This window comes from Haliotis rufescens, unplaced genomic scaffold (genome assembly GCF_023055435.1).
Source record: "Haliotis rufescens isolate VD_foot unplaced genomic scaffold, xgHalRufe1.0.p SCAF_1, whole genome shotgun sequence".
In the NCBI taxonomy this organism is placed as follows: domain Eukaryota; kingdom Metazoa; phylum Mollusca; class Gastropoda; order Lepetellida; family Haliotidae; genus Haliotis; species Haliotis rufescens.
Window position 1 is genome coordinate 50564031 of NW_025963779.1, and position 13893 is coordinate 50577923.

Sequence of the window (13893 nt, forward strand, 5' to 3'; positions counted from 1 at the left end):
CTTCTCCCATGTTACCACAAGGCTTGACAACATCTCCCCTGTTACCACAATGTGTAAGAACTTCTTCCCTGTTACCCAATGTGTTACAATATCTCCCCTACTACCACAATGTGTTCCACATTCTCCCCTGTTACATCAAGGCGTGGCATCATCCCCCAATTGCTACCAAAAGGCCTGACAGCATCTCCCCTGTTACCTCAAGGTGTAACAACATCTCACCTGTTACCACAATGTGTAACAACTTCTCCCGTTACCACAATGTGTACAAATTTCTCCCTTGTTACAACAATGTGTGCCAACTTTTCCCCTGTTACCACAATCTGTAACAACATCTCCCATGTTACCACAATGTGTAACAACTTCTCTTTGTTACCACAATGTGTACCAGCTTCTTCTCTGTTACCACAATTTGTAACAACTTCTCCCCTATTACCACAATGTATACCAACTTATCCCCTGTTACCACAATGTGTAACAACATCTACCCTGTTACCACAATGTGAACCAACCTCTCCCCTGTTACCATAATGTGTACCAACTATTTCCCTGTTACCACAAGGTGTAACAACATCTCCCCTGCTACCACAATATGTAACAACTTCTCCCCTGGTACGACAATGTGTACCATCTTCTCCCCTGTTACCACAATGTGTAACAACATCTACCCTGTTACCACAATGTGTACCAACTTTTCCCCTGTTACCACAATGTGTAACAACATCTCCCCTGCTACCACAATATGTAACAACTTCTCCCCTGTTACCACAATGTGTTACAACATCTCCCCTGTTACCACAATGTGTAAGAACTTCTCCCCTGTTACTACAATGTGTTCCAACATCTCCCCTGTTACCACAATGTGTAACAACTTCTCCCATGTTACCACAAGGCTTGACAACATCTCCCCTGTTACCACAATGTGTAAGAACTTCTTCCCTGTTACCCAATGTGTTACAATATCTCCCCTACTACCACAATGTGTTCCACATTCTCCCCTGTTACATCAAGGCGTGGCATCATCCCCCAATTGCTACCAAAAGGCCTGACAGCATCTCCCCTGTTACCTCAAGGTGTAACAACATCTCACCTGTTACCACAATGTGTAACAACTTCTCCCGTTACCACAATGTGTACAAATTTCTCCCTTGTTACAACAATGTGTGCCAACTTTTCCCCTGTTACCACAATCTGTAACAACATCTCCCATGTTACCACAATGTGTAACAACTTCTCTTTGTTACCACAATGTGTACCAGCTTCTTCTCTGTTAGCACAATTTGTAACAACTTCTCCCCTATTACCACAATGTATACCAACTTCTCCCCTGTTACCACAATGTGTAACAACATCTACCCTGTTACCACAATGTGAACCAACCTCTCCCCTGTTACCATAATGTGTACCAACTATTTCCCTGTTACCACAAGGTGTAACAACATCTCCCCTGCTACCACAATATGTAACAACTTCTCCCCTGGTACGACAATGTGTACCATCTTCTCCCCTGTTACCACAATGTGTAACAACATCTACCCTGTTACCACAATGTGTACCAACTTTTCCCCTGTTACCACAATGTGTAACAACATCTCCCCTGCTACCACAATATGTAACAACTTCTCCCCTGTTACGACAATGTGTACCAACTTCTCCTCTGATACCACAATGTGTACCAACATCTCCCCAGTTGCTTCAAGGCGTGGCAACATCCCCAAATTGCTACCACAAGGTCTGACAACTTCTCTCCTGTCACCACAATATGTAGCAGCACCTGCCCTGTTACCACAATATGTAGCAACGTCTCCCCTGTTACCACAATGTGTAGCAACTTCTCCCATGTTACAACAAGATGTGACAACATCCCCCCCCCCCCCCCCCCCCCCCCATTGCTACCACAAGGTCAGACTACTCCTTCTGTTACCACAATGTTTAACAACATCTTTCTTGTTACCACGAATTGTAACAATACCCCCCCCCCCCCCCACCCCACCCCCCACCCCCCCCCCCTCAACCACAAGGTGTTACGACATCTCTTCTGCTACCACAAGGTGTAACATCTTCCCTGTTACCACAAGGTGTACCGACGTCTCTCCTGTTAGCCCAAGGCGTGACAGCATTGCCCCTACTGCCACAAGTCGTGACAACAATCCCACTACTATCCATATCACCAAAATGTCTAACAACATCTCCCCTGTTACCACAAGGTCTGACAACATGCCTTGCTACCACATTGTGTAACAGCATCGGCCCTGCTACCACAAGGCCTTACAACATCTCACGTGTTACAACAACGTGTAACAATATCTCCCCTGCCCTGCTTCTTCAAGATGTAAAAACATTTTCTCTGTTGTCGAAAGGTGTTACACTATCTTCCGTTCTCAATAAGGCGAAAAAACATTTCCCTTGTTACTATATGGTGGAACAACATATCCCGTGTTCCCACACATACCCCTGTAACCTAAGGTTGTAACATCTTCTCTGCTCCCACAAGGTATAACATTATCTCACCCTCTTATCACAAGGTGTAACACACCCCCCCCCCCCCCCCCCCTGCTACCACAAGGTGTAACAACATTCCCCTGCTAACACAAGGTGTAACAACATCCCCCTGCTAACACAAGGTGTAACATCTCCCCTGTTACCACAAGGTGTAACAACTTCTCCCCTACTACCACAATGTGTTACAATATCGCCCCTATTACCACAATGTGTACCAACATCTCCCCAGTTGCTTCAAGGCGTGGCAACATCCCCCAATTGCTACCACAAGGTCTGACAACTTCTCTCCTGTCACCACAATATGTAGCAGCACCTGCCCTGTTACCACAATATGTAGCAACGTCTCCCCTGTTAGTACAATGTGTACCAACTTCTCCCATGTTACAACAAGATGTGACAACATCCCCTCATTGCTACCACAAGGTCTGACTACTCTTTCTGTTACCACAATGTTTAACAACATCTTCCCTCTTACCACGAGGTGTAACAATCCCCCCCCCCCCCCCCCCCCCCCTCAACCACAAGGTGTAACGACATCTCTTCTGCTACCACAAGGTGTAACAACATCTCCCTGCTACCACAAGGTGTAACAACATCCCCCTGCTACCACAAGGTGTAACAACATCTCCCCTGTTACCACAAGGTGTAACAACTTCTCCCCTACTACCACAATGTGTTACAATATCGCCCCTATTACCACAAGGTGTAACAACATCTCCCTGCTACCACAAGGTGTAAAAACATCTCCCCTGTTTGCACAAAGTATAACACCATCTCCCTGCTACCACAAGGTGTAACAACATATCCCCTGTTTGCACAAAGTATAACAACATCTCCCTGCTACCACAAGGTGTAACAACATCTCCCCTGTTTGCACAAAGTGTAACAACATTCCCCTGCTAACACAAGGTGTAACAACATCCCCCTGCTAACACAAGGTGTAACATCTCCCCTGTTACCACAAGGTGTAACAACTTCTCCCCTACTACCACAATGTGTTACAATATCGCCCCTATTACCACAATGTGTACCAACATCTCCCCAGTTGCTTCAAGGCGTGGCAACATCCCCCAATTGCTACCACAAGGTCTGACAACTTCTCTCCTGTCACCACAATATGTAGCAGCACCTGCCCTGTTACCACAATATGTAGCAACGTCTCCCCTGTTAGTACAATGTGTACCAACTTCTCCCATGTTACAACAAGATGTGACAACATCCCCTCATTGCTACCACAAGGTTTGACTACTCCTTCTGTTACCACAATGTTTAACAACATCTTCCCTCTTACCACGAGGTGTAACAATCCCCCCCCCCCCCCCCCCCCTCAACCACAAGGTGTAACGACATCTCTTCTGCTACCACAAGGTGTAACAACATCCCCCTGCTACCACAAGGTGTAACAACATCCCCCTGCTACCACAAGGTGTAACAACATCTCCCCTGTTACCACAAGGTGTAACAACTTCTCCCCTACTACCACAATGTGTTACAATATCGCCCCTATTACCACAATGTGTACCAACATCTCCCCAGTTGCTTCAAGGCGTGGCAACATCCCCCAATTGCTACCACAAGGTCTGACAACTTCTCTCCTGTCACCACAATATGTAGCAGCACCTGCCCTGTTACCACAATATGTAGCAACGTCTCCCCTGTTAGTACAATGTGTACCAACTTCTCCCATGTTACAACAAGATGTGACAACATCCCCTCATTGCTACCACAAGGTCTGACTACTCTTTCTGTTACCACAATGTTTAACAACATCTTCCCTCTTACCACGAGGTGTAACAATACCCCCCCCCCCCCCCCCCCCCCTCAACCACAAGGTGTAACGACATCACTTCTGCTACCACAAGGTGTAACAACATCTCCCTCCAACCACAAGGTGTAACAACATCTCCCTGCTACCACAAGGTGTAACAACATCTCCCTGCTACCACAAGGTGTAACAACATCCCCCTGCTGCCACAAGGTGTAACAACTTCTCCCCTGTTACCACAAAGTGTAACAACATCTTCCTGCTACCACAAAGTGTAACAGCATCTCCCTGCTGCCACAAGGTGTAACAACATCTCCCTCTACCACAAGGTGTAACAACATCTCCCTGCTACCACAAGGTGTAACAACATCCCCCTGCTACCACAAGGTGTAACAACATCTCCTTGCTACCACAAGGTGTAACATCATCCCCCCTGTTATCACAAGGTGTAACAACATCCCCCTGCTGCCACAAGGTTTAACAACTTCTCCCCTGTTACCACAAGGTGTAACAACAACTCCCTGCTACCACAAGGTGTAACAACATCCCCCTGCTACCACAAGGTGTAACATCATCCCCCCTGTTATCACAAGGTGTAACAACATCCCCCTGCTGCCACAAGGTGTAACAACTTCTCCCCTGTTACCACAAGGTGTAACAACAACTCCCTGCTACCACAAGGTGTAACAACACCCCCCTAGTAGCACAAGGTGTAACTACATCTCCCTGCAACCACAAGGTGTAACAACATCTTCCTGCTACCACAAAGTGTAACAACATCCCCCTGCTGCCACAAGGTGTAACAGGATCTCCCTGCTGCCACAAGGTGTAACAACATCTCCCTCTACCACAAGGTGTAACAACATCTCCCTGCTACCACAAGGTGTAACAACATCCCCCTGCTACCACAAGGTGTAACAACATCTCCTTGCTACCACAAGGTGTAACATCATCCCCCCTGTTATCACAAGGTGTAACAACATCTCCCTGCTGCCACAAGGTGTAACAACATCCCCCTGCTACCACAAGGTGTAACAACATCTCCCATGTTACCACAAGGTGTAACAACATCCCCCTGCTACCACAAGGTGTAACAACATCTCCTTGCTACCACAAGGTGTAACATCATCCCCCCTGTTATCACAAGGTGTAACAACATCCCCCTGCTGCCACAAGGTGTAACAACTTCTCCCCTGTTACCACAAGGTGTAACAACAACTCCCTGCTACCACAAGGTGTAGCAACTTCTCCCCTGCTACCACAAGGTGTAACAATATCGCCCCTATTACCACAACGTGTACCAACATCTCCCCAGTTGCTTCAAGGCGTGGCAACATCCCCCAATTGCTACCACAAGGTCTGACAACTTCTCTCCTGTCACCACAATATGTATCAGGACCTGCCCTGTTACCAAAATATGTAGCAACGTCTCCCCTGTTAGTACAATGTGTACCAACTTCTCCCATGTTACAACAAGATGTGACAACATCCCCTCATTGCTACCACAAGGTCTGACTACTCCTTCTGTTACCACAATGTTTAACAACATCTTCCCTCTTACCACGAGGTGTAACAATCCCCCCCCCCCCCCCCCCCCTCAACCACAAGGTGTAACGACATCTCTTCTGCTACCACAAGGTGTAACAACATCTCCCTCCAACCACAAGGTGTAACAACATCTCCCTGCTACCACAAGGTGTAACAACATCTCCCTGCTACCACAAGGTGTAACAACTTCTCCCCTGTTACCACAAGGTGTAACAACAACTCCCTGCTACCACAAGGTGTAACAACAACTCCCTGCTACCACAAGGTGTAACAACATCTCCCCTGTTAGCACAAAGGGTAACAACATCTCCCTGCAACCACAAGGTGTAACAACATCTCCCCTGTTTGCACAAAGTGTAACAACATCTTCCTGCTACCACAAAGTGTAACAACATCCCCCTGCTGCCACAAGGTGTAACAGCATCTCCCTGCTGCCACAAGGTGTAACAACATCTCCCTCTACCACAAGGTGTAACAACATCTCCCCGCTACCACAAGGTGTAACAACATCCCCCAGCTACCACAAGGTGTAACAACATCTCCTTGCTACCACAAGGTGTAACATCATCCCCCCTGTTATCACAAGGTGTAACAACATCTCCCTGCTAACACAAGGTGTAACAACATCCCCCTGCTACCACAAGGTGTAACAACATCTCCCCTGTTACCACAATGTGTAGCAACTTCTCCCATGCTACCACAATGTGTTACAATATCGCCCCTATTACCACAACGTGTACCAACATCTCCCCAGTTGCTTCAAGGCGTGGCAACATCCCCCAATTGCTACCACAAGGTCTGACAACTTCTCTCCTGTCACCACAATATGTAGCAGGACCTGCCCTGTTACCAAAATATGTAGCAACGTCTCCCCTGTTAGTACAATGTGTACCAACTTCTCCCATGTTACAACAAGATGTGACAACATCCCGCCATTGTTACCACAAGGTCTGACTTCTCCTTCTGTTACCACAATGTTTAACAACATCTTCCCTGTTACCACGAGGTGTAACAATACCCCCCCCCCCCCCCCCCCTCAACCACAAGGTGTAACAACATCCCCCTGCTACCACAAGGTTTAACAACATCTCCCCTGTTTGCACAAAGTGTAACTACATCTCCCTGCTACCACAAGGTGTAACAACATCTCCCCTGTTTGCACAAAGTGTAACAACATCCCCCTGCTACCACAAGGTGTAACGACATCCCCCTGCTGCCACAAGGTGTAACAACATCTCCCTGCTGCCACAAGGTGTAACAACATCTACCTCTACCACAAGGTGTAACAACATCTCCCTGCTACCACAAGGTGTAACAACATCTCCCTGCTGCCACAAGGTGTAACATCATCCCCCCTGTTACCACAAGGTGTAACAACAACTTCCTGCTACCACAAGGTCTAACATGATCTCCCCCTGTTATCACAAGGTGTAACAACATCTCCCTGCTACCACAAGGTGTAACAACATCCCCCTGCTACAACAAGGTGTAACAACATCCCCCTGCTACCACAAGGTGTAACAACATCTCCACTGTTACCACAATGTGCACCAACATCTCCCCAGTTGCTTCAAGGCCTTATTGAAATATAACAAGATAAAGTGTTTTTTTCTGATATACGTTCAATATGGCAAATAACCATCAATTATTATCTTTCTCGCGATTGCATCGTTTATATTCTATTATCAAGATCTCTGCCGTGATTCCAGGATAATAAAGCATTAGATACGTTTTAATCACGAAAGAAGTGCTATGTTATAAGTAATTATTCATGTAATCTTTATTTACTCGTGTGTATATGTCGAAGCTAAAACTTCTGCCATCCTTTTCATGTAATTTTGATAGATTCACTGCATTTGAGGTGCAATTACGATGGAACCATGAATTGTTTTATCGTAGATCTATATGTGTGTTTGAACAACATTTATCAGAATCTAGTTATCTTGCATGGAAGACATTATTTAATTAGACGCCACGCATGGCGAAGGATGTATTATCAGTTCATCTATATTGTTCCCTTTGGTGTCATCATTATTAATTAAGTAGAACACTAGCATTCAATGAAACTGATCACGTGTGACAAGGTCTACAAAACAATTCACATTCGCGGTGAGACTTTATTGCATCCTTCAAAGATGAACTGAACAGTATGCTACCTTGTGCGTTAAGTATGCAGTGTTATTCTTTATGATTACCTGCTGGTCTAACTCTGCCTTCTCATGGCGTATAATCTTCATAGTCAACGTGACAAGGTATTTCCAACATGACTATGCGTTGTAGAGAGACAAAATCTCCTTTTACGACAACCTAGGAAATAAAACAGGCGACTTAGTTCTTTTTGCCCATGGAATCGAACATCAGTTATGGTGCGATTTCTTTCTAATGGCTTCTGTGCAAACAACGTTGACTGATTAGAAGCAATCATACAAAAATAGCACATCAACGGTTTGTTTCAAGTTATAATCAATACTTAGACACTGATTTTGTGAAAATAATGGTTTTTGTGTTCGATAAACTACTTTTTATAGCCTCTGCAATGACCATTTCCTTTCATTGAAATAATACCTGTATCATACATACAGCTAAATTTGCATTCAGAAAATTGAAGACAAAATGAATTTGCAATGTGACCTTCATCACAAGCATGAGATGTGTCAAGTAAACTCTCTCTCCCCCTACCCCCTCTCCCCCTCCACACACACAACTATTTCTCTCTCTCTCTCTCTCTCTCTCTCTCTCTCTCTCTCTCTCTCTCTCTCTCTCTCTCAAATTGTACATTCAAGTCAATGATTTAGGATGTTGTGTTTCTATCAGAGGTTCTGATTGAATACATGTGGAAATAGTTCACATTAGTTAAATCGCCATCCTACCATCAGCACCAATAACACGAGTTGGTACAAATGGTCCAACTAAGCCAAGTGAGTGCGCCTGGCGCCAAATGCTAAAGCCTTTGAAAACATCGGCATCCTCCTAACAGATCTGACGTTTTGGGCCACTCGTGCAAGCAGAGTAAAACCCTTGACAGCTAAAGCTGCCTCAATGAGAAATAATGATCTCTGCCATACGTAATTTGTGGACTGAGAAACTCTGTGTTGAAGAGTCTTCTTCATCCGACTCATGTTTGTTGAACAATTGTCCACCTCTAAGGCGCTCTTAGTTTTCTCTGCAGTGAATTTAGCCTTTATCATGCTTCATTTAGTCGTGGAAATTTCATGGCCTCTTTAGCCACCCATCGCAAGCTCGGGTCGATTAGGGACCATTCACATTCCAATTTCTCCGACAAAGACTTATCATTCTCTTGGCATGTATGGACTCTCAATCACAAGTGTGACATTGGTAGGCCTCACCTTGATTAAATTCAGAAAGCCGACATGTCTTCTGAAGGATTCATGATGGAAAGAAGATGTGGCTATGCTTTCAGTCCCTTTCACTGTTAAGTGATGAAAGTAGAACTACATATTAACCATCAAAGCTTTGTTTTGTTGACACTACGCTTTAAGGATATATCTTAATATATCTTAATTATTCAATTATAATTAAGTGTTTGTGAGTGAGTGAGTGAGTGAGTGAGTTATTCAGTCGGGAAGTCAGTTGGTGAGTGAGTCAGTCTGTATTCCATGTACATCACGGCGTGTCAGCGTGATTTATTGAAAGACCCAAAGCAGGCCTCAGATTTGTATCATATTTCTTTAACCGGAGGATGGGTATGTGCTGACAAAACAATGATCATAATCACGGCGAATTTGAGGTTAGAACCAACAATCATAGGATTCTGGCAAAACAAAGCAAACTGCAGTGCCGTAGACCGTAAATGGATTACCCGTGCTCCCCAGTGTGTACTGTTTTATGTTTCTCGATCCCTTTATACCAACACCAATTATTTGAAATCATCATGTCACCTTCATGGATTGTTATAATCCTGATGATCAGTACTCTTTGAGGACGAATTCTGCAGATGCATGTGTACCTTGAAATGATGCGGACTGGTTTTAATGTTTACTGCGACTGATTCAAATCGTCTTATGTACGTGAATAATATCTGAACAAAACATCTTTTCAACGAACCAGTGGCACTGTTTAGTTGATAAATAAGTCTTACTATATTGTTGTGTTCCCAAAAGTTCTTAAATAACCGTTATCTGAAAGAGAAAACGTGACATTTTAATGCCCAGACCTGCTTTCATCTGTACGGAATGCAGAATAATTAGAAATATAACAATACAAATTTCTTAGCGGCATTTCCATTTCACCTTACAACGTACTAACAACACATTTTCCGACACCGCCACAGCAATGAAAAAAACCGCTTGATCAGATTAGCGTGTTCGTCCATAGCAAACAGGCAGGTATACATGTAATGTGTCATAATGACATGGCTTCCCTCGAAAATGCGAACTGGTCGGAAACCGACGAGGGTCATTTTCTTCGGATTTCAGTCATATTGTCATACATCATCTTTGCAGAATAGACGTCAATCTACATTAAAGAGGGTTTATCATATGAAACCAGAGGGAAGAACTCGAGGGTTAAATTTTATGGCCTTTTAGAATACGTCAGTTGGAGCTGTGTCGCAGTGAATCATTGCTATTTGATATATTCCCAATAGACCTTTTTTCGATCTGATATAACTTAAATCTTAACATTATCCTCTTTATGAAAGGATTCCTTGCAATTTCTTTCGGCATTATATGCAATTTAAACGTGATCTATCTCAGCTAGCAGTTGTGCTGCATACGCTTTTTTACAGCTTGAAATATGTTTTCCTTAATTAAAAGAGCATAGTCTTCTCAAATAGTTGCCCATCGCCTCCGTACAATTTCAGTTAAAAGGTCAAACTGAATTCTTGTTGAGAAATCGTGACCTGCGTTTGACAAACACTACATCTATGCAATTTCACCTTAGTATAAAATAATTTGCGAAACATTTTACATTTATTTATACATATGTCGTATGGCAATGTTGTAGTATTATACGGTGAACTATGTACTTTATACCAGATATTTATTACCAATAAATATAACCTTGTATATAAGGAAACATAATACGTTCGTTTTTTCAGATGAAAGAAACTCAGTGAAATGAGCTGAACTATTATGAACAGTAATAATTTTGAAGCACCACTGTAGATGCCAATGTTTCATTGTTTCAGTTTAAAGTATGCCATGAATAGTATGCTTGGTTCTTATTGTCAATATTATCAAGAACCCCGTGATGATGTTCCCGATGCCGCTCTAACTCGATGTTATTTTATTATATTAAACAAATACAGTAAACTACGGTTAGAACGCCAAGGGACCACTAATTATAGTTCGTTAAAACCGCAATTCGTTATAAGCATATATACAGCATAACTTCAGCAAATAGACGGGACAAAAAAAGTAAGTTCGTTATTCCGTCTGTTCGTTATAAGCGTGTTCGTTATAAACGTAGTTTACTGTACCCTCTTTATATTCTGTAAAATTTAACGCCAATTATCGCATACATCGTGCGGCCAATAATACTTAAAAACATGCATGAAAAGTATATTTTCCTACGGTTTGAGCTGTGGAGACAAAGCATATAAACAGTAAATTACATCGTTTATTGATGGTGACGTTTTTGTAATGGTGGAAAAGCATATCCATATATTGTTGCACTGGATCCCAGTATTATCCCTCTATTGCATATAACCAATACATTATCAATGCAATGATGCAATGCAACTAAAACTTCTCTTGTCGATCCGTGACTTAAAGTGCGTTGCTTCCATCCTGAATATTACTCATGTCACAATCTTCTTGGCTGTCATTAGCACATTTATATTAAGAAACAATACAATGTGTATATGCTTACACAAATCTTGAGAACGCTCCAGGGTGATCCATAGTGATCCTGGGTGATCCAGGGTGATCAAGCAAATGTAATGCAACAAAACATAATTATTAGGGGCGGTGGCGTAGTCTAGAGGTTAAAGCGTTCGCTCGTCACGCTGAAGACTAGGATTCGATTCACCACATGGGCACAATGTGTGAAGCCCATTTCTGGTGTCCTCCGCCGCGATATTGCTAGAATATTGCTAAAAAAGGCGCAAAAAAGCAAACTCACTCACTCACTATCTCCGTAGTTTGTTACCAGCAAAACGTTATCCGCCAATCTGGAGTTCCTCACTATTCATATACACGCACATATCATTCATGATGATGCTGGAGGTCGGGGGCGTATTTGGCTTTAAAATGCATATTACTCAACTTCTTGGCACATGCACAATGTATGTATTTTATCATTATCTACACATTTCATCACCTTATTCCCAAACTGTTTAGGTAATGTCATTGTATGGTATTTATCAATTATACACGTTAACAATTGTTGTAGTTACCATATAGATATGTATAGAAATATAAGTATAGAAATATGACAAATGGAAATACAAAAACTATTCGGTCAAAGAGACGTCACGACATGCAGTTTATAACAGACAGCTTTGTTCGGATATACATGTACCAACAATCCATTGCTACCGTCATTAATTTTCAATGATAAATCTTCACAAATACTCCGACGATTATATTCTGTAACTTACATTCATTCACAAATGTTGTCTCAGGAAGGTACAAATGTAGTTGAAAAAATAGGGGATCATGAAAAATAGATGTCATCAAAGGAGATTACAACAATTACTACAAGAGATAGAACGGTTTCGGAACCAAACCCCAATGCCCCAACACGCCAGAAAAATGCGCGTGGAGTATGGAATTCCTCCGTTGAGGGTCATTCTCTGTTTTGTCACTTCAATGAAAAATCGAAAACTCTCTCTGAGCTATTATTCTTCTCAATTTCCATTATCTACAGTAACTCGTAAGCTCTCTAATGCAGCATTTGTGATCAGTTTGGAAATCCGTGAAACTGGAAGAAAAGTAGCCAATATGTTCAACGTGTCTCAATCTGTGATTTGCAGACTTAGGAACATATTTCTGCAGACACAAAATGTTAATGATCGGCCCTGCAAAGGGTGCCCTGGATCAACAATACCGATCAATCAGTAACCACGCTTTAAGAAATCAAGCTCATGCAGCCTATCAAATCGCTGTTCACTGGCGCCAGACCACCGTAGTTAAGGTTAATGCCTACGTTTAGATCGTCCCTGCACACTTCTAAATCTGCATGCTCGGAGACCACCGTTAACAAATTGACACATTTTAGACACACGGTAATGGTGTTTAGAAACTTGGTGAATCGCCGATGGTATCTATAAATGTTTTCAGACGAGTCTGGTCTTTCTGAATAGACGTGAACGTGTCTCGAGGCGTCCCAACGTCAGAGTAAGGGAGCATGACACATTTGGTGGTGGGTCCGAAGTGTTATGGGATGGGATCACTTCCACTCCCAGAACGCCATTGCATATTGTCTATGGAAGGGTCACTGGACAGTACTACCAAGGCAGCATACTATCACCAATAGTTTGTTATTTGCCCGCCATGCTGGCCCAGGTTTTGTCTTTCCAAGGCGATACGTGCGCGACGTGCATCTTTTCGTAACTGACTACCTCAAACAGCGAAACATCACCAGAATGCAATGGACAGCCATGAGTCCTTTCCAATAATGGAGCATGTCTGAGACATGATTGGTTGGTTAGTTTGTTGTTTAACGCCGCACTCAGCAATATTCCAGCTATATGACGGCGGTCTGTAAATAATCGAGTCTAGACCAGACAATCCAGTGATTAATATCATTAGCATCGATCAACGCAATTGGGATTGATGACATGCATCAACCAAGTCAGCGAGCCTGACCACCCGATCCCGTTAGTCGCCTTTTACGACAAGCATAGTCGCCTTTTACGGCAAGCATGGGTTGCTGAAGATCTATTCTACCCCGGATCTTTACGGGTCTCTGAGACATGATCGGGAGACTGCACGGCAATACCAATGGCCGCCCGCTACGTTAGCAGAATTTGGCCAGTCGCTGCAAGAGGAGTGGACAAGATTCCCTCAAATTGTCATCGTCATCAGGACCACGCCGTATTAACAAATGTTTGACAAATCGTAGAGGCATAACCCGTTATTGATCAAGTTATCTCAAATGTTCATTTTTTATCACAT

The 13893-nt window shown here is 43.3% G+C and overlaps 1 protein-coding gene across 2 annotated transcripts in view; it reads left to right on the plus strand.

Moving 5' to 3' along the window:
* LOC124131372 overlaps positions 1 to 13893 on the plus strand; it is a 70335-nt gene that overhangs the window by 21851 nt on the left and 34591 nt on the right. The gene's annotated exons all lie outside the window — the stretch shown is intronic.